Raw genomic sequence first — 25,999 nt, 5'->3', positions numbered from 1 at the left:
GCTACTGGAAAGAATTTTTGATTTTGTTTTGACTATGGCAGACCAACATGGCTACCCACCTGTAACTTAGTTCTTCTTTGGTCAACTCTTTGCTAGAGGATGGGTATTCTAAGCATCAGAGTCACTTACAATGCTAAATTACTTTAAGGGGAACATTAAAGACTGAATATTTCTCCATGAAGGAGGAGTACTTTCAGTTCCATAGCTCTAAGCTTGGTATGAGCAGCAGGAAAATTTTATTTGTGTTCTATGAAACTAAAAATTCATACGTATGTTGATTCCAGAGGGACTTCCTTCAGATAAAGTTGCAATACAACTGTGAACAAGCTAATCAGAAGTATGTCCATATAACTTTGTATTTCACAATGATTCCTAAAGCCTATGTCAATTATCTTCGTTTGTTCATGTTGTGAAGGAATCATTTCAATCGCTCCAACAATAAGCACACAGTGGCAACTGACTGCAAAAACTAATCCGTCCAATACAGCATTATTATTTCTTTGAATCGTTGCTTGTCAATTTTGCAGTACCTGGTGTGCCAAGATTTAAAAACAATCATGATCAATTTTGTATTTCTTCTTCGGTGTGTCAATAAGTCTGGGATCATTTTCACATTTTGTCTAGGATGAATGCAAATTTGAACTTTCAGTGGGAAGCTATTATATTTCACACAGAGGAAAGTCTCCATGCCTTGCGCTACGGAGAATTAATACAGGGTTTTAAAAACAAAATAAAGATATATGTACAAAAAGTATACTATTAAACTAGAAAAAAAGAATAAAGACGGGGTATGAAAAGACAAATTCTTTGAAATTCATCTTCAGACAAACTTCAAAACTCCATTGAGAATATAAATGGCAAACACAGTAGCAAGCCCTTTCATAAATGTATAACCACAACAGTTTCCTTTAAATTCACATCAGAAACACGTTGTTTCTTTCTTGACAGTTGTTACGAGGCCCAACATGTATTTAAAAAGACATTATTAAACCAAGAAATGAAGCTTTCACTGAATATGAATGATATGGGGTTGGATTCAATGTAGTATTGAACATTACATGTTTGAATTTTTTGAAACTTCTGAGACACCAACATGGCTATTCACCCATTTCTGAAGAGGGGTGTGTGTGTGTGTGTGTGTGTATGAGATTTTTTATAAAGACCGTGTTAATAAGTCTATAGATATAGTGTGACAAGAGGTGGGCGAGGGACATGAATCCATTCAAGGCAGAAAAAGTAGGACCCCCGCCTCAAGATTGTATTTCCTTCTGCATAAAATTTGTGTTCCCCTTGGCATGCTTGTATCTCCTCCTTTTTCTCAGTACCAATATGGGTAGGGTGCAGGGTTTTTGATCCATTTGCCTTACTTTAGAGATGGCAAAGGAGTTTTTGTGAGTTTCATTTCTTTCCACAAATGAGGCATTTCCTCTCATGGGGGTCCCCCCCCCCAAGAAAGCATGGGTGCCTGGGGAGGCTGCAGAGTTCTGGCGAAAAAAAGCACATAACCACTCTGGGTTGCTTCACGATGATGATGCAAGTTTAAAAACACCAAATTCTAAATGAATTCTCAAGTGCTCTGAGCAAAAATGGAAGCCTGTTTCACAGAGGAATAAAACATCTGAGAAACCGGAGGATAGTTTTACTGAGCGCTAATCTGTTTTGTTTTTTGTTTTTTTAAAGAATTTATTTGTATTTAGAGAAAATACAAAAAGAAAAAGAAAAATACATACAAAAATACAAACTACAAAATACAAAACAAAAAAGACTTATACAAAACATAAAACACATCTAAAACAACAAAACACCAATTTAACTTTCTTAATCTTATTTAAAATCTTACTTAGGGGGACTTCCTCACGTCCTCTCTTCTGCGTTCATTTCAAATATACTATAGTAACTTTATAACTACTTTAACTCTACTTTTACAACTGATATTAATCCTTATCTATCATCTTATATCTATCACCTTATTCTTAACAAAAATACAGAAAATGAAAAAAATCATAATTAATCTTCTTATATCCTATTTTAAACTAACATTTTAATGCTATCGCCTATAATGTCCACTGATTTCAATTTCAAATATCTAGCTTTTCACGTTGTTTCAGATATTCTTTAAATTTCTTCCAATCTTCTTGCACCTTCTCCTCCCTCTGGTTACTCAGCGCTAATCTGAGCCCCTGCACATGTCCAAATAACCTTGGAGCAAACTTTCTCACCCTGGGATAGCTGTGGCAGTTTGTACAGTACCATCCTGCTAACTGGCAGGGAAGATATTTTTTCCCCACACACATCGGGTATGTATAGAAAAAATATCTTGTAGAATGTGCAGTAAAGTCATAATTTGTGTGCTCTGTCATGTGAAATATCACTCTCTCTGACAGAGAAAATGTAACTTTTTTTGTAATATATGTTGCTTCCAGGTTGATTTGGTCTTTTTTTTAAAAAAAAAAAAAAAAAACCCCAACAGAATAAAAAAAGCAATACAGAAAATATTATCTGAACAAAAATCCCCCCAACAGTGTAATGTTATACATGTTTACTCAGAAGAAAGCCCTACTGAGTTCAGTGGGACTTACTCCCAGGGAAGTGTGTACCAGGATAGGAATCTAAAACAGCTCAAGTTTAAAATCCTAGGAAATGTATTCAGAAGTGTTCATGCTTCTGATACGGGAACAGTTTCATCATCTATGGGGGCGAAATGTAAAATATCTGTTTCAGGGAAGATTGAAAAACAGTGAGGGGCTTGTTCCTTTTGTCTCATCTCCATCCCCAACCTCCTGGTTTAATCATTTTGGAATCTGCTCAGAATCCTTTTCCAGACAGAAGATGCTGTGTTTATCAGGCCACTGTTTTGCTTTGTTGAAGCTACAGAAGCTCAATAAAGCTGAGTTCTTTACATTACAAACAATTTCACTGCTAACTCACTCGTTAATAATACTCAGAATTTCACTGGGCAGCTCATTAACACCAGGGTACTTCAGTGCCACTGCTGTTGATCATTTTTCTGCAACCACATTCTACCCTATTTTTAAAGTAATAATACAATACCAAAATCTCCCCCCCTTTTGTTTTGTTTCTCCCCCCATCAAGGACTCATTGTTGGTGGTATTGTTTTTGCTAAAGAACACTATCTTAAGTATTCCTTTAAACAATGCACAAAGGCATCTGTAGAGTAACTGAGCTTTAGAAGAAATCAGGAGGATACACTGGCACACATTTGAAATAAGAAGTTGATAAATGTGTAGTATGACAGAGTGAATAAGAGATATATAATGAGAAGCTGTTTTCTTGCCTGAAAGAACACACACATCAACAACACAAAATGTCTTCAATGGAAAAGGAAGTCTGGAAAGTGTTGGTATTTTTAGTGTTTGTTTTCAACTGGTTTACAAGAGTAAAAAGAATTGTCTGCATGCCTAGATCCAGGTTTGGGGGCAAATACTCTGAGTGAGGCTGCCCCAACAGAGATTTAAAATCACAAAACATGCAGCAAAGTAAAGTGTGGAAATAAAGGCTGTTAGACCTTTGAAATACCCCCTTCTAAGTTGCTTCCCCTTACTTCTCCTTTAGCATAGAAGGACCACAAACTCTTCAAAGGAAAACAAACATGACTTACTAAAGTCAGAGTCTGGGCCAGGAGTGGTCAGCCCAGAAGTCCTTTCTGGCTGGATTCACATGGTTGGAAGAGAACAAAGGCTTTTGATAATGCTTCCTCCCAAGGTGAGGGCGTGTGACCTAGTTAATTTTAGCAGAACTGCTTACTCTATGGTCTTAACCCCTTCATGCATTAACTAGCGCTAAGCATGCTGGTTATATGAGGCTGATATTTATCCCACAGAAAGCACCAAAGAATGCAAATGCTTCATTGGTGCTGAAAGGCACTTAGTAAGTTACACTATGCTGAACTATCTGAAGAAGTGTGCATGCACACGAAAGCTCATGCCAAGAACAAACTTAGTTGGTCTCTAAGGTGCTACTGGAAAGAATTTTCTATTTTGTTTCGACTATGCTGAACTTTGTAATTGCTTCGTTCTGGAGATCTAAAGCACTTATCGTTAGCTGTCTGTTTGGCATTCATATTGTGTGTGACAATTACTTGAGGGAAAAAGTTCATAAATATATCATTTAAACAGGTTTGTACTATTCTTTGGTATAATAAAATTGTACAAAAGGGAGGGCAAAAATCAGTTAATCAAGGGTAACCTGAATGCACAAATTGATACTGATACGTTGTATTTAAGAGTGGCTGAACCTGGTCCATTAAACCACAGCAACCCTGACCGCCAGCTCACTGATATATTTAAAAGTGTCAATAGAAATAAGAAGCATGTCAGTTTATACCTGTACCCAACCAGCCATGTGTTGTCAACAACATATGATCTTAATGTTCTCAAACAGTCATGATGGATGAGTGTCCTTTCATTCTTTATTATTATTATTATTGACATACAGTGCCATCTCTGATTAAATTATGGTGACGTTCTTCTTTTTTTGTAACATACATCAAATGTTGCCTGCTTAGGGTTGCAAGATCACAGTAGAAAACAGTTCACAATAAAAATATACCGGTAATAGTTTCAAACCAACAAGAATAGGGGGGACAGCAGCAGTGTTGTTTCAGGCTGATGACTGTTGTTGAAACAGAAACATACTATGTTGTCAGGGACATGGATGACCAGGGAAGAGGGGGCAAGATGGGTCTCTAGGGCTAAGAGCTCTACATTTTGGGTGCCATGACAGAGGAAGGTGTTTCCTGCACCTTCAACTGTGCTTCAGCCAGTGATAAAACATGCAAAAAAAGAGCCTCTCCAACTGACCTCAGTAGATGCACAGGATTCTAAAGGAGAAGATTGTGGGCCTTGAATGAGTGCCACTCTATGTGGGGCAATGTGTTTTGGTCTCATGCCAGCCTTGATCCCTCTGAACCACAGCTCCTGGAGCTGGGCCTTTGTCTTCCCAACTGTGGCTTCATAATCAAGCTGTTAATTGTCTCCTGAATGCATTCCCTTAACCTCCATTTAGTTTCAGCTCTTGCTGCTTTCCCTCAAGTTCATGACCCAAAGCATAATGAGTAGTTGTAGTGACAACTCATTGGGTCTCTTATGGTCTGTTTTATTGTCGGGGCTGGATGTCTTTGTTAAAAGTGAGGAATATCATTGAGGCAGACAGATATTGACTTTTCCCGACGCTTCCAAACAGAGTCACAATGCTTTGAGCCACCGATCTAAACTTTAGTCTCCTATAGAACCATATTGCCTTCACGGGCATCAATAATTGCCAGTGGATACGCTCTCATCATTCGCCCTACAGCGGAGTCACATTGCAATGAAACATGAGAACAAAGAGCAGCGTGAATAATTCAGTTATTTAGTATTTGTTGAATAGATTTTTATTGGCAGCTTAATTTTGTTGCAGACGTCGGAGAAAAATATATGATGTTGGCTGCAATGCAGCACCTGTTAGGAATGCTTAAATTCTGGTGAACTCACTCTGTCATGCAGCAAAATCTGTATACCTTGTAAGTAAATCTGAGTTCCTTGGCAAGTGTGTTTAGGACAGCAACCTAAATTTAATCCATATGATCCATTTGATTTCCATTTTAGACTTTTTGTCTTCTTTAAAATCCATGCTAGCAGTGATCAGGAAAGGAGCACTTTCCAAGTCATTTGTAGGGCAAGTGGCCAAACATACACCATTCACATCTTTTGCTTGGTGTCATGCTTTGTATGATGCACTTGAGAAGAGAATGAAGTGGGGTAAGGGAGTGAAGTTTGTGGCCTAGAGCAGGCATAGGCAAACTCGGCCCTCTAGATGTTTTGGGACTACAACTCCCATCATCCCTGGCTAACAGAAAGGAACATTTGGCTCCTGCACCTGTTGTAGAGCACACTCTATGGTACATTTTAGTCTTCCGTTTTCATATCACTCACATTGTAAAATTTTGCACAGCAGTACCCTCCATTTGTTTTGGTTCAGTTCTGGATATAATGCATTGCCTTCTCAACCACAAAGGACGATGGGTGTAAATTTCTAAGTGGATTTTAAAAAAAAATACTATAAAGACAAAACCCAAGTATTTCAGGCAAGATTCTGGTATTTGTTCAACAGCGTGTGGCATGTTACCACAGAATTACACAAATGGGAAGGTGAAATGTCACAGGTTTGAGATGACAACATCCATTCAGTGGTGAACAAGCACAGACAGATAATATTCTTTATATATAAAAAGTACTTCGCTTTAAGCTCTATATGCTTGCATTCAGACTGCTTCGTCAAAATGACTTTGGCCATGAATGATGCTCAGTCAATCAAGTGAAGCTTTCCCCAGTTTCTTTTATAACGCCAAACAACCAAGGAGCTGAAATTCTCAGGGGGAGATTGCAGTTTCCCACCCAAATTCCGCCTCCCCGCTCAAAAATTTATTTCCAGGACAAAAGAGAGAGGTTGATTCTACATCACACACACAGTAGGTTTCTGTTTGGCTACATGCTTTTCTTCCCAATAGCTGGGTAAAGCAGCTGAGGGGCAGTTTTTTGAAGACGTACCACCAAAGACAATAGGGTTAAGAAGGATGCTCTCTCCCGAATTCTCTGATGCAGGCTGCTTTATCAGAAAATATAAGAAAATAGTCTGTTGTAGAAATAAGACATTATGTGGCTGCATTTGGTAAAAGTAAGAAAATAACATGTTAGAGGATAACTGCCCAGTACCCACAACTGGGTGTTGTTTAACTTCAGGCCTGAGAAGAAGAATCTGTGGCTATTCCGTAAACGGAGAGAAACAAAACAGTTCTCATTAAGGACTGTTGTCTGGCTTATTGGGTGTCCATGACCATAAAATGAGATTAGTTCTCCTCTGCACCATGCCAGGCCTGTAGATCATTGGTATATAGAGAGATTGTTCACTTTCGTTTAACCATGTTAGTTGAGGTTTTCTTGTATGCGGAATGGCTGGTTTCTTTACAGAAGGCACAAAAAATGCAGCCAAAACCTAGTGTTTCGGTTTTCTAGATGTTCTGTTCTTTGACTTGGGCTATGATCCTAACCTCGCTTACCTGGAAGTGAGCCCCATTGAATTCAATAGCACTTACTTCCAAGTCGTAATGGTTAGAATTCCCCACAGGCCCATTTTCAGCCCACGCTTTCTGTTCCATGCTATTTGCTCACTCGTTCTGGCCTAATAGGCAGAAGGAGTTAGAAGCAGGTTCTGTCAAGGCAAAAGTGCCAGTAAATATCTATCTATCTATCCTTTAGGTTGGTTGGTTGACTGACTGAACTGCAATCCCACTCTTCCTTCCAAAGTGATGGACTTTCTTTAAAAAAGCAAAAGCAAAAGGTGTTGCATGAAATCCCATGCTCCTTGAAAAGCTTAGTTTCTATAGCCATTTTTTCCTAGTGTTGTTTTCAGGGCTAACAGGTTCTTCCAAAGCTTTGGCGCCTGATGATTTGTGATAATTTAGACACATGGTCTGCTGATCCCAAGTTTCTCAGAATGTTGTTGATTTTGCACAGCCATATCAACAAATCACACCATGGAAAGGCAGTACCTCAGTGGGAGAGCATCTGCTTTGAATACAGTAGGTCCCAGGTATGGCTGGGGGAGACCCCTGCCTGAAACCCTGGAGGGCTTTACATAAGGCTCCTATGATACTTGTAGGTTGTCAATTAATCTCCTGGCTGTGTTATGCCTACTGCTGCTAAGCTCTAATGCAGGGATGTGAACATGTGGATCTCCAGATGTTACTGACTGTGGCTGGTGGGATGTAGGGCCATACATACCATACATTTAAAACACATGGCTTCTCCCTACCCGCCTCCGCCCCCCAAGAATCCTGGGAACAGGAATTTGTTAAGAGTGCTGGGATTTGTAGCTCTCTGAGGGTAAACTACAGCTCCTGGTATTCTTTAGGAGAAGCGATGTGCTTGAAATGTGTGCATATGCAGCCTTAGAGTCAAACATCTGGAGGAGCAACAGCTTCCCTATCACTTCTCTAATGAGCATAGTTTGGGAAGCAAGTAAATGAAATCTAAAGTAAGAAAGCAAGCTACTGTTGACAGTAAAAATGGGTCTATGTGGTTTTTTTGGGGGGTGTTCAAATGTGAATTAAGTTTCGGAATGAGAAGGAAGGAAGGAAGGAAGGACAAAAGTGGCTGCCCTCTGGCATCCAAAGATTTACAGATCACAGCAAAAAGTTTCAGCTCTCCTTAGGCTCAAGTAATTAAAATGAAACTACCATGCCATTTCTAATTAGTTACAGATCCCAGAAACATTTTCTGGTGATGGTGACAGAATCCATCATAATTTTAAAAAGCGGGATATGCACTGCGTATTCTGGGTAGTGGCATGGTAATGACATGAATGGTGTCAAGCTTTTCTGTTCTTCTGTTCCTTTATTTTCTTGTTGGTTTTGATATGAAACAAACAGTATTACACAAAGAGAAAAAGAGAAACAAAACAAAAACAAGCAAACATAGGGATGATGGATGACACAAATCACATATTGTATTCTGTGGCAAAAGAAAAGTGGAATGCAAGAATTCCAGATCTCACAGGAAGCCAGAATAAAGTGTTGTTGTAAGCGGTGTTTATTTGTATACAAAATAAAACTCCTCCAGACAATTGTCTGATGTTGCCATCTTCAAACATGGAGTATAACTCCCCCCCCCAAATACCAATGTTCTTTATCAAAGCATAATGTGAAATTCCTGTAATGTTTTCCATTCAAACATGCAGCAACCAACAGAAAGATTTCTAGATCTTTTAATATAACCATCTTATCATTATGTCCAAATTAAATAGAAGAGCAAGAAGGATAACTGAATCAGCTTTTAATAATTGCAGCCATTTCTTTGAATACCAGGAACCAATATTTATGGACCTGTGGGCACTCCCACCACAGTTGGACATATTTTTCCCAAGCACCAGAGCCCTGCCAACAAATGGGAGGCATGTTAGATGTTATTTGTGACATTTGCACCGGGGTCCTGTACCACCTATGGTTAAGTGTGGTTTCTCTGGTATGGCCAAGATTGAATTTATCGGCTAATCAGACCATATTGCATTCCAATGCTCTGGATGTGCAATGCTCACCCTAGAGAGGCTTGCTTGGTGTCTAAGTTAGGGGCCATGTCTTGCCAGGTTACTTTCCCAGACATTTTTTTAATTCTTAAGTTCTTTTATAATTTTTAATGCTCTTTATAAGGTTTGCCATTCATGGTTTTGTATTTTCTATTTTTATTATCTGTGCTTGCTTGCTTGCTTCTTTTTTAAAAAATAAAAATAAAATAACAACATACAGCTTTCAAACTGTATTTTTCCATGCCCCAGAGAATGTAAGTTATTGGGCAATATATGAACATAGTAAATAAACTAAGTACACCAAAGAGAGCAACATATGGTCACTGTTACATTATTGGCAGCTCACAGTGGGATGGGGGGACCCAGATACAGACTGCAATAGCATGTATGTGTGAGCCCCAATATAAATAGGACCTGCTGCCAAGTAGGTCTGTTTTGTTGTTAATCAGGATAGTCAATGTGTGCATGTGTGTGTTTTATCTCATGTTTAGGAAGTAGCCATAGACATCCTGTTACACCAGGTGTTTCTCTTTGGCTAGCTTAAGTAATCCGTTTGGCTGAATCCACGCAGGGAATATTAAATCGTGTTAACTGTTGAATGACAGCCCTGACAAATGCCATTGAATGGGAGGAGGCCCATCAGCTCTCTGCTCTCCGTTCGCTAGCTCTTAGCTAGCAGCCAACGAATGGAAACAGCCTTGGCATCAAAGTGGTAAAGTTTAGCTGTGCTCTTGGCATACAGACAATGCTTTTAGAGTGCCGTTGGCTGGCTCCCTGCGTTTTCATGCAGGCGCTTGGAGCTTTCCCAGTGACAAGGGTTTTGGAGAAGTGGCACAGATGTGTGATATACTTTCTTTTCAGCTTAATTTTTCCCTGTATTCATTCATGCCACAGGTCTCATTAGAGTCAGGCATCGGAGCCAGAGCCTGAACGCCGAGGCCCAAGTGAATTACACAAATGTTTCAAGAACTGGAAAGGCGTTCAACGGGGCATGGCTGCCAGGGCCGTATTTCTTTGCCTGGTGGCTGTTTCAGGTGAGGGCGGTGTGCTACGCCTCGGCGACTCTGGAGGAGGTGGGGCGAGCTGTGAGCACGACAAAGAAAATAATATGTGTTTATATCATTAACCGCAAGGTTGACTCCAGCAATAGAGGTCTAAATCACAAGCTCATATATTTTTTGACATTTTTAATGCTTATATGAAGCAGCACAACGTGCTTTCTGACAATTTCAATTAAACGGTCAGGATGTGTCTAGGAGGGGTGAAACAAAGCATAGGTAAGCGTCGAGTCAAAAGGAGAATTCAGCTTGCCTGAAGAATTTGTATTAGGATGCAGACTCAGGACTGGTGAGAGGTAAGTTCCCTCCTGGTCAGGGTGGTTTTAGTAGGGATGTGGAAGCATTTCAATTCAATTCACATTTAAAGCCAAATCTACCCAGTCTGCACTTCCGGAAACAATATGTGAACTGAAACGCAGCCGTCAATTGAAATTTAAAATTATGTGAATTTTGCAACACAGTTCTCCGGTCATGTAATGTGTAAAACATTGCATGTGTTAGTGAAAATAACATTAAAAAATTTAATTTTTTAATTTTTAAAAATAAAATTTTAAGAACTGGGGCTCCATTTCCCCCCTCCCTGTACCCCTTTTGTGTTAGTTATGCCTTTAGGTTGTAAGCCAGGGGACAGGGATGGTCTTGTTTTATATTGATCTCTATGTTGCTCTGGAAGCCTTCCTGGCTGAAGAGCAGGGTAGAAATGCTTTAAACACATAAAAAGACCCACAAGACACGAGCAACTGCCCATTGGCTTAAAAAGATTGCACCGTGACCAGCTGTGGTTTGTGACTCCAATTTTGCTTGATGCGTTACAGAGTCATAATATGTAGAACAACACCGTGATTGCATTATATTATAATTCAACAGTGTCAGGCAGAAGTAATGCCAGGCAGGTTTGCAAAATTCTTTGGTTAGTATTGTCAGAGAGAGGGGAGGGGAGAGCCAGTGTGGTGTAGTGGTTAAGAGCGGTAGACTCGTTATCTGGGGAACAGGGTTCGCGTCTCCACTCCTCCACATGCAGCTGCTGGGTGACCTTGGGCTAGTCACACTTCTCTGAAGTCTCTCAGCCCCACTCACCTCACAGAGTGTTTGTTGTGGGGGAGGAAGGGAAAGGAGAATGTTAGCCGCTTTGAGACTCCTTCGGGTAGTGAAAAGCGGGATATCAAATCCAAACTCTTCTTCTTCTTCTTCTCTCCCCATTTCTGTTTTCTGTTATCATTCTGTAAGTCTGCTGCTTGCCTGGGTTTGAATGCCTGCCTCTGTGATGGAAGAAACTGTGTTTGGTATGAGTAGCCGTTCCCTTCCATCACAATACATTTAGGTGAAAGAGGGATCCCCTGTGTTTACTCTCACATTTCTACAGTCTAGACAGGACAAGTAAGTTTTAACAATACTCATATTAAAAATTCATTACCTCTGGAGAGCTGCCACATGGCTTTATTAGGCTGTAACCTTTTCAACCCAGGTAACTATGAGATAAGTTCCAAAGAAAGGAATGTGGGAGTGCAGAGACAGAAAAGACACACAAACACAAAACACCAGTGGCAGCATACTGAACATCACTACTTGGAAGCTACTGTGTTTCGAATCCTTCTGAATATACAACCTCTGTAAAGTATTTTAGGGCGAACGATACTGCTAGTATCTGTCAAATTGGGTCTTTTTGGATGCCGTGACTTGGAAGCAGGAGTGCAATTAGGTAATTTTAGACTCGGGACTTAGTGGTTATAATGGTCTCCCTTTGGATGGTAAAATTGTGATATTTCACTTATTTCAAAATGTGATACGCCAGCCCTGTTGTGTTAGGGAGGCCTCCTGCTCTTTTGCTAAATGGGGCTCTGGACTCCTGCCCCCTCCCCTTAATGCTACTTTCCTATCGCCACTGTTTGGAAGACAAAATTAGGAAGAAGAAGAAAGATCTAGCAGGTCACAATATGCTGACTTTTGGCTCTGATTAGCAATGTTTTGGCCCTGAAACATCTGGTGGCATTTCTGTCAAGCGTGGTGGGAGGAAGCAAAGGGGTGCAATTCAGTTCACATTTCAGTGCAAAGCTACCCAGATTGCACTTTCTGAACCCAAATCCTGCTGTTTGGGCTCCCCCCACCGAAAAATGTTGCACTTACGTGATGTGGTTAGCCAACCCCTGCTCCCAAATGTGAACCAAATTACAGAGAAGCGCACATAATGAGTGCAAGTAAGAACAACAAAACCATAATATTTGGCAAAAATGTTCATAAATCAGCAATTAACACTTACCATATTTTTCCGTGTATAAGACTAGGTTCCCCCCCCCTAAAAAAATAATGTCAAAATTTGGGAGGCATCTCATACACGGATACATCTCCCCCCCATTTTCTTAAATTGGAGTCCCCCCCAAATAGGGGGCATCTTATACACGGGGGCGTCTTATAGCCAGAAAAATATGCCACCTGCAAGAAAGCAGGAAATATGAATATTGTTCTGGATTCAGTTTATTCCTCAGGAGTGCAAATGTTAAGGATATGAGAGTTCAGCATGTTCCATACGAGTGGTGTGGTAGTTGTTTTTTTATTGTTATGCTCACTTATTCCATAAACACTTGTTACTTGCACACAGTTGATGACAAAACAAAATTAAGAGAAATGCTGCTGCTACTGCTGTGTGTGTGTGTGTGTGTGTGTGTGTGGACTGCTGTAGAAACATAGTGAACTGAGCTTAAGATTGGAAGAAGTCTGCTCATCCCTCTTGGTGCAGCAGCGTTGCAGGATGGCTGAGGCTTCACCGGGGCTCCAACAAGGGAGGTGGAACAGCGGTGCTCCTTCTGATAGGTGATGGGGGCTTAAGTCCCCTCCGCCTATCAGGAACTAGTTCCTAGCCTGCACCCAGCTTTGGCTAATGGGGATGAAGGCTGGGGACTTGGGCTGTGCCAGGGGATGGAGCCGATGGAGTTGGTAGGCTTCCGTTGGATCCACCCCTTGCCCATTTAAGCAGCCAGCACCTGGGGCTCAGCCTGTTTGTTGCTGCACCAGGTTTCCCCATCCACCCACTCGCCCTCGGTTTAAGCTGATGGTCAATGACTTTGCTGCGGCTACAGTGGTTGTCGTCTTTCAAGGGGCTGGGTAGGAATTTGCTCACCGGGATAATTGACTCTTACCCAGTGGTTTTGCCAACCTCATAGCTGGTTGGGCATTGGGGCAATCCTTTGTTTTGGGTGGAGGGGAGTCTCTGTAGTCTCTGCCTACCCCTCCAAATGCTGGGGTATCCCGTAAAAGGGATCCAGAGAAAGTGGCTGAAGGCATGCCCCCAGATGGTAGTCCCCGCGGGAGTCACTCTATTTGATGTAAGTTTTAGGGACCCCCGTCTGGATTGACCATGCGTCACTTCCAGCAGGTGGGCTGGAAGTATTTTGATTGCCCTGTGCCCAAGCCAAACCTCTTTCATCTGCATTCAATAAAGTTTTGTCCTGTTTTGACCCCCCCAAAAGCAGTCTCATTGGTCTCTTATTTGCATGGGTTGGGGTAGGGGGAACCCAATACCTAATTCTGCAAAAAGAAACTTTAAAAAATCCAAATTGACATTTTTTTATCATAAAAGATTTATTGCTTCAAATAAAGCAGTACATGTAGCAAAACTATGAATGCTACTTGTGGTGAAGTGCCAAATGCGGTGTCAAAATTGACATATTTGTTTCTCCCTGGGTAGAAGCATCAGACAGAGGGAAGCATCAGAAGTGGGACTTTGCAGCCACTGGGCACGGCACCCAAGTTAGCTAAATTGGGGTCCTTTGCTTCTGTTTTCTTAGTAGTTCAAGTGGAAATTTTTTTAAAGGGTAGGTGAAAATCCTGCTTTCCTGGCCATGCACTCCCTCACTCTCTCAATAAAGCAGATTAATGGCCTGGGCTGTAGGTGAGGTATTGATGAGTCCATAATGACTACCATGTGCTTGTCTACAAAATCTTTGCAGCTTCACTTCCTAAATCATCTCTGAATGCTTCCTGTGACTTATATGCAGGTTGCCAAGCTTGGCTCAAACTCGCCTCCTGTGAGTTTTGCTTGTGAACCAATTTAGCAATTGGAAGGCAAAGTCATTTATTATTGCTGTTGTTTTGCTTAAGGTTTAATTTACCTGGAGTTTAATTAAATAACTTTGTTGAAAGCAAATTGCCCAATTTAACATAATAGAATGTGGGTGAACTCGTAAGTGATTCACGCCCTGCGTTTACCCCTTCAGGGATGCGCCTCAGCTAAAGGCGGCAGTTCATACAGGAAGGCCTCCATTGTTTTTCTTCACAGCTATAGACTTTGTTTCATATAATCCATCAGTAACTATTTTCTGTGTGGAAGAATTTCTTGGGTAGGATAGTAAATATGGGTATCCAGTACAATTTCAGTAGCATAGGAAGAAACCTCGTGAAATGACAGTGTTCTGTACTGAATAGTACTCAGCTTAGAAAACTGAGGTAATTTTAATCTGTTTTAGCATTTTAACTTTTGTATGTTTCCTGTTTCATCCTTTCATAAACTGCTTTGAGGTGGTTTGTTGGTTTTACAACCAAGTGATGTATACATTTTATGAAACAAACATTTGTTTTTGTTTTTTTTTATAAGAATTTATTGGCATTTTTCTATAACAACATATACCCACACCCACACCTACAATTAAACAAATGCAAAACAAATAAAACAAATACAAACAATGTCAAGTTTTCTTATTGCATCTTTCTAAAAAAAAAATTTTTTTTCCCTATTTCCATATCTTGACCATTGACTTCCCCTGCCTTTTCACCTTCGAATTTGTATCCTTAATCTACTTTATAACCATTTCTCCTGAGAAAAAAGAAAAAGAAAATTAAATTCAATTGTATAGTTACATTCAACTTATATCTTCAACATTTTACTAAGAATGCATCGTCATAATAATACCTCGTCGTAATTCTTCTTCATTTATTCTTATCGATTTCTTATCTTAATCTACATCTTAATCTTAATCCTCTTAATCCATAAACTTAATCCACTTAAATTCACTTTACTCATACTCCACCTCACAGATCTTCACAAATCATTCGCATCAAATCTATCTCTTCTATCCTTAAAACTACTGCTAATAACATAAAAGCTTGAAATATCTCCTTTCATGTTCGAATAAAAAATATAACAAAATATTGTTGACAGTATTCACCCTCCGATTTCAATTTACCATATCAGGCTACTTTAAGTTTTACTTAGTGCTTCACCCCACACCCCCTCTGTCCATTATTCTTCTCCTGGTGGCATCAGCACTGAACTTCCATGTAGCTTCCCTCTCCAAACGTCCACAGATCCAGGCACAGTCCAAACCTCTCCTTGCCACGAGTTCAGAGGTGTCCATCTCATCATCTCTCAGCTTCTTCGGTTCTTTGTAGCATTCCTTTTCTTCTTGTAAATACCTTAATTCTCTGTCCCTGGCCCCCGAGCTCACACCTCGGGGACTGGATATAAGAAATCTTGACGTCGCCTTGGGGCTGCCACCCCCAAAAAGCGAATTTCTTCTCCGAAGTAGCTCACTCATTTCTCTCCATCTTTCCATCCACCCTCTCAGCTCCTTGGCAAGGCTTTCTTCCAAAGTGTCAAAAGTTTTAAAAGCCTCCTCTGTGGGCAATTGGTTCCATTTCAGACCCCCACACAAGACTTTGACTTTTCTACAAAGCAGTTCCACCTTCAAGGCAGTGAGTCTCTGTTCATCCGTTAGTCCAGAGTTCAATACCAGTTCAAGGACGAAGCCCAGCATACTGGCAGAGGAGGAGGAAGTGGGTATCATATTTCTACTCCTGCCTCTTTGTTCGTCGCCATTTTCCTGAGCTGGAGCACAAATACCGCAACTTTAAATGGAGATATTTTCCTCTAGTTAGCTTCCCAGAAAAAGAGTTTGCCAGTCTCATGTGTCAATTTCAAATACTTTGTAGCCAATTCTGTAGCAGTAGTCACTCAAATTGGTTAGTTTCTTAAGCTCGAAGGGAGGGAGGCAGGCTGCCTTTCTCCTTCCCCCCGGATCGTTCCAAAAACACGATTTCTAATCAGATTCTTTACTCACGACCACCGGGTTCCTTTAGCTCCATTCTTCAAAGGTAGAACTTAGACGCTCACCGCGGGCTTTGTCGCCGCATTTGCATCCCGGTTGGGGCATGTCCCCGAAGCCCGGCTCCGTTGTCCCTTCACCCCCACTCCCCCTTTACAGGGGGAGCGAGGGAAGGGTTCGGAGCCTCCGCGGGCGCTGCCGGGGAGCCCAGGGTGCGGGACGCTCTTCCCGCACCCCAACCGGAGCCCCGCTTTGCGGTAGCGGGGCTCCTAACCCCCGGGATGGACAGGGCGCTTCGGACCCGAAGCAGCCCTCGACCACCCGGCGATTGCGTCGCCGCCGGAAGTCCCATTTTATGAAACAAACATTTGGATCAGAAAGACTGTTTGAATCCCAGCTCCAGTATAAAACTCATGGTGCGAAGTCAGGCCCAGTGGTGATTGGCCAGCAGGGCTACACTGGGCAGGGGCTGCGTCGGTGATGGCACGAGGTGGGTAGCAGCTCCCCACCCCCACCCTGGGTCACTGACAAGGCCTGGCCACAACACCACCCACTGAAAAAGGTAAGCAGACATCTCACAATTGCACAAAGATCAAATGGACAGAAACCCCTTCTGAGTTTCTCGGCCGCAGGGTGGAATGAAAATAAATACCATGCATGTGATAAAATAAAAAGTGCATGTTTGCTGGAGTTCCACAAATGGCCAAGGAATTCTGTAGCTGGTTAATAATTAAGGGCAATTGATTACTAGGAACATATATCAGGGAAGTTCACATATATTAGGGATTTTCACACCAAGAGGAAATATGGTTCTAGGCCTTCGGAGTAAAGGGACCCCTGACCATTAGGTCCAGTAGTGGACGGCTCTGGGGTTGTGGCGCTCATCTCGCTTTACTGGCCAAGGGAGCCAGCATACAGCTTCCAGGTCATGTGGCCAGCATGACTAAGCCGCTTCTGGCGAACCAGAGCAGTGCACGGCAACACTGTTTACCTTCCCGCCAGAGTGGTACCTATTTATCTACTTGCACTTTGACGTGCTTTTGAACTGCTAGGTTAGCAGGAGCTGGGACTGAACAATGGAAGCTCACCCCGTCACGGGGATTCAAACTGCTGACCTTCTGATTGGCAAGCCCTAGGCTCTGTAGTTTAACCCACAGCGCCACCCGCACCCCTTAGTAGGCCTTCAGGGTAGCGACACACAAAATACTGTCTCACACAGACTGAGCTGCTTGTATTGTGTTGTTGTGCATGCTTCATGTTGCACCAGTGATGGCTAGTGGCAGAAGGCAAAGATGCCAACAGCAGCTGGAGATAGTGCCAGCTAATTCTCGTTTTGTCTCTACCCTTTCCCCTGTAACAGTGAGACTAAGGAGGAGGAGGAAGTTGACAAACAGTGGATGTTGGAACGAAGACCGGCACATGGGGGCTGGCTGGGGGCAGGCTGGTGTCAGTGGGGCAGCACTCTGTTCACCACAATGGACTAGTCTGCATCGGCTGCATATTATTGCACAACGAAGGTGCTCCCCATTCCATCAGCTTCTCCCAACTTCCTAGGCATGCCTCCCTCACATTGCCACAGGTGGGCAGTTTTAGTGCTATCTCAAATTCTTGGGCAGGAGGAGTGTCAAAGGGATGGGGATGGGGCTAAGAGTGAACTGCTGTATTCTACAGCATTTTGGCTGCAAAGAAAGTCTGTGACAGTGTATGGGATTAATAGGGATGGCTGAATCTTTCAGTTCTAGATGCTCTGATTTTTCCATCTTAAACTCAGTTCTCCACATTTCCATTGCAATTTTCCATAAATGTGTATACTGTATTTTATTTTAAAAATCCATATGAAAGTGGCTCAGCATTTCTGTGCAAGTTTCTTTATTTTTGTATACAGTTTTGTCTGTCCCTGGCATTTTTGCAAGCAATTTCCCCCGTGGGTGTTATTTTCATGAATCGTATGCATCTTTATGCGCAGACTTCCCTAATGAGATGCAGTTTTGTGCACAGTGCATCTCAAAGCTAAGAGAAGTGTGGATTTCAAAGGATAGCTGTGTTTCGGTTTGCATATTAGTTTGAGAAGTGTGAATTCAGTATCCTTATGAAAATACAAACATTAGATGTCTACCCCATCCATAGGGACTAGTGCAGTGCAAGGAGGAGAAACCAAGGAGGTACTCCAGAGCAGCTTCCAGCAACTTGGTGCTCTCCTGGTGTTTTGGACTACAATGCCTATCAGCCAGTGCTGTAGTCCGAAACATCCAGAGGGCACCTGGTTGGTGAAGGCTGCTCTAGAGGCTCTCCCCTTTCCTGCCACCCTTTATTCAGCCATCCCACTTCTCCCACTCCATCTCTCCTGAGACTTCAATGCATCCTATGTCAATGCACAGACTCCAGCTTCACGCTGATTAATAAGAGTGCAGGACAGATTTGGCATAACCTTAAATGCTCCTTCGACGGTATAACCATTAAACAAGTCACTGGGGTGGCTGTAAATATTCTGAACAATTGCTTTTCGAATTACAGCATTCCACAAATGAATCACTGGACTCTATGTCCTTATCATGAAAGAAAGGTGAAGGACCAGCCAGCCGATTGTCAGATGCTGAAGAGTGATGCTTGCACTGGCTTCCATTAGTGTATTTAAAGCTTTCAGCTCACTGATTAGTATAGTCTGCCTCCCAGCTCTCTCAATATCACGTCCGTTTCAGTTCTCCTGAGCCCCATTAAAAATCTTTACTTCATCACTTTCTTCTTATAGCCTCCTCGGTGGTTTTGAGAGTGTAGCAGAGGCTTCACAGCTACCCTTATAGTCTGATAAAGTGGGCAATTTCCAGATACCTGCTCTGCCTTTATAGTCCACAAGTAACGTTAAAACATTTACTAGCAAGGATTCGTTCCAATCGTTATGAACTGTTTGTAAAATTCAATGCACATGAGTGTTTGAGACAATCCTAATTGCAACATTCAGAGCTCATTCAAAACAACAGGCAATCCTTCCTTGCCTCCCTCTTAGGAATGATAGCCATAAAGTAATTCTGTTCTTTAATTTATTCGGGGCCTGCCCAACACCAAGTTAAATGTATCGTCTCTCTCTTTCTCTGGCGGAAAGCATTCGGGAATAAAAGAGTTCTTCACTCTTAGTGTTTACTAAGTCATTGAAAGCAATTCTGTTTTAATGCAGTAAAATTTGTCAGGGCCATCTCTCTGTCCCCTGCTCACAGTGTTTAGCATTGAAGCCAAAGGCTTAGATCTCACAAGGAGCATCAGAGGAAAAGCTATGTCTGGGCTGTACCACTTCAGAACGCAGATGGGGCTGAAATGATTAACGCCTTCTCCATACTAAAAAAATAATAAACTAAAAATGTCCGTCCACATTGAAAACAAGATCCCAGGAAGGAAAGTCCCAATGTGCCTTTCTCTCCTGCGCAGGAGGTTTCATTGCATGGGGTGCAGTGAGTGAGTGTGTGTGCGCGCACACACACACACACACACACATGGATGCACACATGAAAACCCCAGACACAGTTTGCTAGTAATTACCCTTAATTATTAGCCAGTGACAGAATTCCTCAGACATTGTGGCTCCAGCAAATGCACATTTTATTTATCCTATATTTATTCCATTCCCCATCAGGGAAGCTAAGAACGGAATGCCAGAGCCCAGCACATGTCTTCAGCTTCTGATCTATTAGCTAGTCAGTCTTTTACCTTCCTTTCATGGTAGGATATAAAGTCCAATGGCACATTTAAATGCTTCACCCCCAATCAATCTATTCCACTGGCGACTCAGATGAATTAGAAAGGTAGGAACAAACAAGCCCTAGTCACTTCAGAAGAGTCTGGCTTCACTTCATCACTCAGAACCATTGCCAAGGTTTAAGGTCCCTGCCTTCCAACTTTCCTTTCAACATCTATTATATGTTTTAGAAAGCTGTCTGTTAGCTATGCGTTTGGACACCTCTCAAGATATCCTAACCAAATTATACATGGTGGTTCCTGAAATTGAGGAGCAGATGTTTGGATACAGTTGGGTGCCATTTTGAATCAAGGTGGTGAACTGAACTTTTCAAAATGGCACTGATTTCAACCACGTGATTTCAAAACAGCATTACTTTTTTTTGGGGGGGGGTGCCTTAGAATTCCTGAGCAATGCGAAGTACAGGGCTGCTGTTTTGGGCAGTGTATACATGTAATGCTGTTGATGCTTCCAAGGGAGTTCTTTAGACCAGGAGGCCATGGTTACAGACACTTAACTAGCTGGTATACATTTAAAATCCATATAACTTAGGTGGAAACATAGCAATATGACTAAGGATAGGGGCCTGATCCTCTAAAGGGCAGGTGTGGTTGAGCACTAATGAGGCCTACCTTACATGTTACAGTATTAAGCATATGAATAAGATGTTTTATATGCACACCTAAAAATGGAAAATGGGATTCTGCATGGACCAAGAAATAAGGAGATAAAAGATGTTTGGGTTTATCAAGGGTTAGGGATATGTAACGGGGGTGGAGGAGATAATTTTGCTGTTCCATTAGTTTTTGTTCTTAAAAGCCTCATTCATTTGAATGTGTTTGAATCAAATTTGTTTCATTATTCATTAGTTGCTATGCCATTCATTTTTAATCCAGCCCTAGCTTGAAGCTAGGAATCTTAGAGCCAGAGCATCTCGACCCAATGCCTGCCAAGCCTCTACAGTGCAGATGCTGAGCTGAGAGGCTGAATATTTGAGTGTGCCCAGGAGATAGGCTTCTGACCTCAGGAACCCAATTAGGGCTAAGCCCCCATTGGCCAGACTGTACAAGGAAGAGGCAACAGAGTCACCTTAGGCCTGCTTATAATGCTGTGAAGTCCTGGTTAGGGAAAGAGCAGTAATGTAACAAAAACATTTACAAACACAGGGAGATATGTCAAGGAGTTGTGGTTGGCAGTAGCTACCCAGTGGGCATCCATTTGACGGCAAACCAAGTTTTGCCTTGGCACGTCTGGAAAAAAAACCCTTAGCCTAAATGTTGGCGGCAAAGGAACTGTAGTTTCTGCCTTTTTGGAAGCGGGGCAGTTAATAAAGTCTTGAAGAATTAAAAACTAATTTGTATTAAAACCTTTTAATAAAGTCTTTTCATCTTTACTCATATTAATGCAACTGAAAATTCACAAAGAATCACTGACTACCAAGCATGGATGTGCAAAGGAGTGTGTACAGCCCTCTCCCTGTATTTATGAGAAGGTCATGCTCCTACAAACCCAGTCAAATGAAAAGAAGGAACACCCTCCAAATATAGGCACACAAACTATATAAATTCTGCAGAGCAGAAAAAAATAAATATGTTTCTGACTACACAAAGCTGCTGAAAATTTGATGAGCAATTAGCCAAGTGGGGTTTGTAGACTGTAAAGTTGATTTTTTTTAGTAGGTTACATTTAGGTTATGCCAGCCTACTGTTACATTTGAAGAAATGTTTATTTTTCATTTTGCTGGTTTTAGCATAACTCATGATGAATATTCATAGGGTCTTAGTGACAATTTTTTTAAAATAAAAAATGTGTGTTCTATCAAATTAAAGTTTCAACCTAAGAATCTACAATCTTAAAAAATAAAATAAAATATGAGCTCACTTGCTTGCTCAAGGCCAATATGTACACAAGCTTATGCAGTTTGATCCTATAGGAAATGCTATAGAGTTTTGCAATTCATATTCCAGTCTTTTAAAGAAAGCAATAAGAAAAATATCTTAATCCTTTTCCATTATCTTGGATAACTCATTTGATCCTTTGACTTGTACCCTCATTTGCTTCTTGGCAGATTAGCAATTAGATAAACCATGAATATAATTTGATGTCTTCTTGGGGGGGGGAGTCTCAGCAGAGTTAAGTTTAGGGAGGCAACATACAGGTTTAGGTCCAGGAACATCAGAATAAGCAGCAAGCAGGCAGGAAAACAGAAAACACAAGAAGACGACAGGAACTCAGTTGGAAGCATCTTTTGAGGAGGGACCATAGATCAACCACAGAACATGCACGTGATAAGATGTTCTGTCGACAGAGAAGGGAAGTTCTTCAAGGATGGGAGGCTGGTTAAAGAAAGGAACGCTCCAAGGTGAGAGCTGGGAGGGCCCACCTTCTTTGTGTGGGACAAGGTGTAAGATACAACTCTAATAAAGGCTTCATACTTCTTCCTCCTCTTCTAAGATAGCTCTGTCAGGAGAACATGACACTGTTAATCTCTTTTTTAAAAAATTATTTTTATTAAATTTTCCAAATTAAACCAACACATACATACAAACCAACAAACATATGAACATCTAAATTCCAGCATCTTTTATGTCTCTTAACTCCTTGCTCCGCTGAGCTGTGACTCCCCTCCATCACGGCAACAGGTTTTCTAGTCCAATCTAATCACCCAGTTTCTTACCTTATTCCTTTAGACTATGTCATAGGGTTATTCCAGTCCTGCTAGTGTCTTCAAACTTCCTCGATGAGATCTTATATATTCAACAAATTTACTCCAATCTCTTTGGAACTTTTATTCATCCTGGTTTCGGATCCTGCAGGTCAGTTTTGCAAGTTCTGCATAGTCCATAATCTTCGTCTGCCACTCCTCAATCGTCGGTAATTCCTGTAATTTTCACTTTGGGGCTGCTAAAAGTATGACACTGTTAATCTCAGGGTTGTGGGTTTGAACCCCACATTGGGTAAAAGAGTGGGGGTTGGACTGGATGATCCTCATGGTCCCTTGCAACGCTACAGTTCTAGTCTTCTTCTACTTCTTCTCTTTGTGTTTTTCTGTCTTTCTTTTCTTTTTCTTTTTGTTTGCTTCTCCCTCTTCTATTTTTATTTAGATTAGTTTGCCTTTTATTTTATTCTATGTTGAAAAAGTTTCAATAAAAAGAACTGATAAGCAGAAGTTCCTTATTTATTCCTTGGCTAAAAAGACACCAGGTACACCAGGTAGCATGTGTTGGAATGAAGAGTGTCTGAAAACCACTGCTTATCCGTGTAGGCAACAGTGGACTGAGTCATACTTCCCCACCTGGTGCCTTCCAGATGTTTTGGACTACAACTCCCACCAGCCCCAGCCAGCAGAGCCAATGTTCGGGGATGGTGAAAGTCATGGTGCAAAACATCTGAAGGGTAGCATGTTGGGGGTGGTTAGGCTAAAGAAACACACCTTCCCAGTGTTTCAGGAATGCAGGGCAAGCCGAAAAGATCCAAAGCCTAGCAGTTTATGGAATGCAGGTGTCCATGTGAAACCATTAGCTTGTTATTTCGGGAGAGGATGTAAGAGAAGAAAAGTGGCCATGGGGGTGCACAGAGGACCTTTTATTGTGGGTCCCTCCCCTGCCCTCTTCTTAGAGGAAATCTGTGGTCTCATTCCCTATCTTTACATTTGCTGCTGCAAGGACTGATGAGACAATAGCATCTTTCTCTGCCCATCCCAGTCACATAGAGGCACGTTTGAAGATGGCATCTGCATTACAGAAGCCTGGCAATCCTGCCATCATTGTTGCTAGCACCCCAAAGCAAGATGATAAAAGTGGCCCTGTTTCTGTTGACTCCCAAATAAACAGTTCCCTGTCCAGAATATTTATCTGACATATTGTGGGTGCTAAAGCTAGATCAGTGTTTGATTAGCAATTACATATGGGGCTGCTAGTTCATCTCGAATATATCCATGGCTTTTCTCACTGAGAATGGGGGGGGGGGAGAGAAAGCTAAATGAAAAAGTGATGTTGAGGTGTTCTTGTTGCCTGACATTCATTCTGCATGGCAAGTGAGAATTCTTCTTCCAAGTTTCCCTGCTCTTTTAGTAGGAAGGGTGTCAACTGCCGTGAGCTCTTTTAATTGCCCCTGTTTCACTGCGCTATGTTTGGAAGTAAAGAAAGTATTTGATGAACAGGCCTCTTCATCACAATTAAGAAGACTGAGCAAAGTGGAGGTCAGCTTTGTACCTGCAAGAGATTAAATGCAATCACTGGAACCAGAACCATGCAACCTTGACAGTTAGCCATGGAAGGTAATAAATCGCTATCGTAAGAAAAGAGGAACCATTAAATTGTCTGACTGATTGCAAAGGGGCATTAATTCATTCAATTAGTAATGAGGAAAACAATCAGCAAAAGAGAAGTGACAGAGCGCTGCAGGAAAATGCTGGCCTTTAATTAAACACTAAAGTATCTATAGCATAAATTATTGTAATTGCTGGCTTTGAACATTCCGTGTTCTCAGCTATCTCTTCAATTAAATCATATATGAAGAGATCAGAAAGTGATGTGGGTGACTTGAAGGGGGGGAGGAATACTTCCCAGCTGCTGGCGTGTTATTTTATTGGTATAGAATTTTAGACGATGTTTGTTCTACATGGAGCAGACCCAATGAAATTAGTGGGCATGACTTGGAGGGCTCATCCACACTTTCCCTTGTCTTGTTCCTAGAAAACATGGGTCTTGGCAGTTTTGCCTTTGTCTCGCTGCTTTTTCCAGAAAACCTGTTCTTTAGCACTGAATCAGAAGAAACTGCAATCCACAGAAAACTCGATCACCGTTTGTTCTGGTTCAGCACTAAAGATCAGTTTTCACCAGGGGAAAGCAGCCGGGCAAGTGGAGGTGTGAATAAGCCCTGAGTAGAACTTAGGTGGCTACAACCCATAATATTTACATTATGTTCTCTGAGTGTGAAACAAGTCACCCTAAAAAGGCAGGAGGCATGGTGAAAGGAGACATACCACTTTTGACGTCTGCCACTGTAGAATTTGAAGGATGTTTTGATCGCTTGATTGCTGTTTTTTTGCACCTGATTCTCTTAATTGCATTTTTGAGTTGTGATATGTTATTTGTTGTACAGTAGAACCTTGGTTTTTGAATGTAATCCGTTCCGGAAGACCGTTTGACTTCCGAATCATTTGAAAACCGAGGATCAATGGGCAGTCGGCAAAATCTATGGGGGGAAAATGGAAAAACACGCCTCAGAAGCCTTTTGACTTCCGAGGCGTGTTTGGAAACAGAAGTAATTACTTCCCGGTTTTTGGTGTTCAGGTTCCAAATCATTTGGCTTCTGGGACACTTGAAAGCCGTAGTTCCACTGTACTTTGTGATACCCCCCTAACAAGCAGTGCTAAAATATTTAAACAAATATTTCAAGGGCACCATTTTCAAGTGATGAAGGGCTGTCATGCTGTCTCTTTCTCTCACACACGAATGCTTGTTTGCATACATTTCAGACTCAGTTCACTCTCCTAGGAATACCTGTGTCTCAATTTATAATGATATGTACAGGAGTAAATCCAACAAATGGTCATAAAATACACTGCTTTTAACTTGTGAGAAGAGGCCTTTGAACCTTGCAGTCAATCGTGCACTGCCACAATCTCTTTGCCAACACCTCCACCAACAGTGAAATTGGACATGTTACAAAAAAGAGATACAAACTCACCCTGGTTTCTGTTCTCACCCACTTGCATATTAATCTGAGAGCACCTCATAACCCAGACATAAGCCATAAAGGTATCTAAGTCTTCCACTAAAATGGAAACTCTGCACATCTATTTAGGCTGCAAGCCTTACATGGGAGTATAACCTATTGATTCAGTGGAATTTCCTTATCAGTACCAGTAATAATGCACAGAACTGCATCCAGTGCTGTATCCAGTGTCCAGGCTCTAGCCCTAACTCTATGGCTGGAACTGAGAGCTTGGGCAGCCTGCCCTCTCTTTCTCATCAATATCTTGTGTCCATTGGTGTTCTTTCCTATTTTTTTTAAAAAATATTTTTATTAAAGATTTTCTTGATTTACAAAGGTAGTGCAATGTCTCTCTCGTATTTTTCCATATAACATTT

This window comes from Lacerta agilis, chromosome 10, assembly GCF_009819535.1.
Source record: "Lacerta agilis isolate rLacAgi1 chromosome 10, rLacAgi1.pri, whole genome shotgun sequence".
NCBI lineage: Eukaryota > Metazoa > Chordata > Lepidosauria > Squamata > Lacertidae > Lacerta > Lacerta agilis.
Note: the sequence above shows the minus strand (reverse complement) of the source record.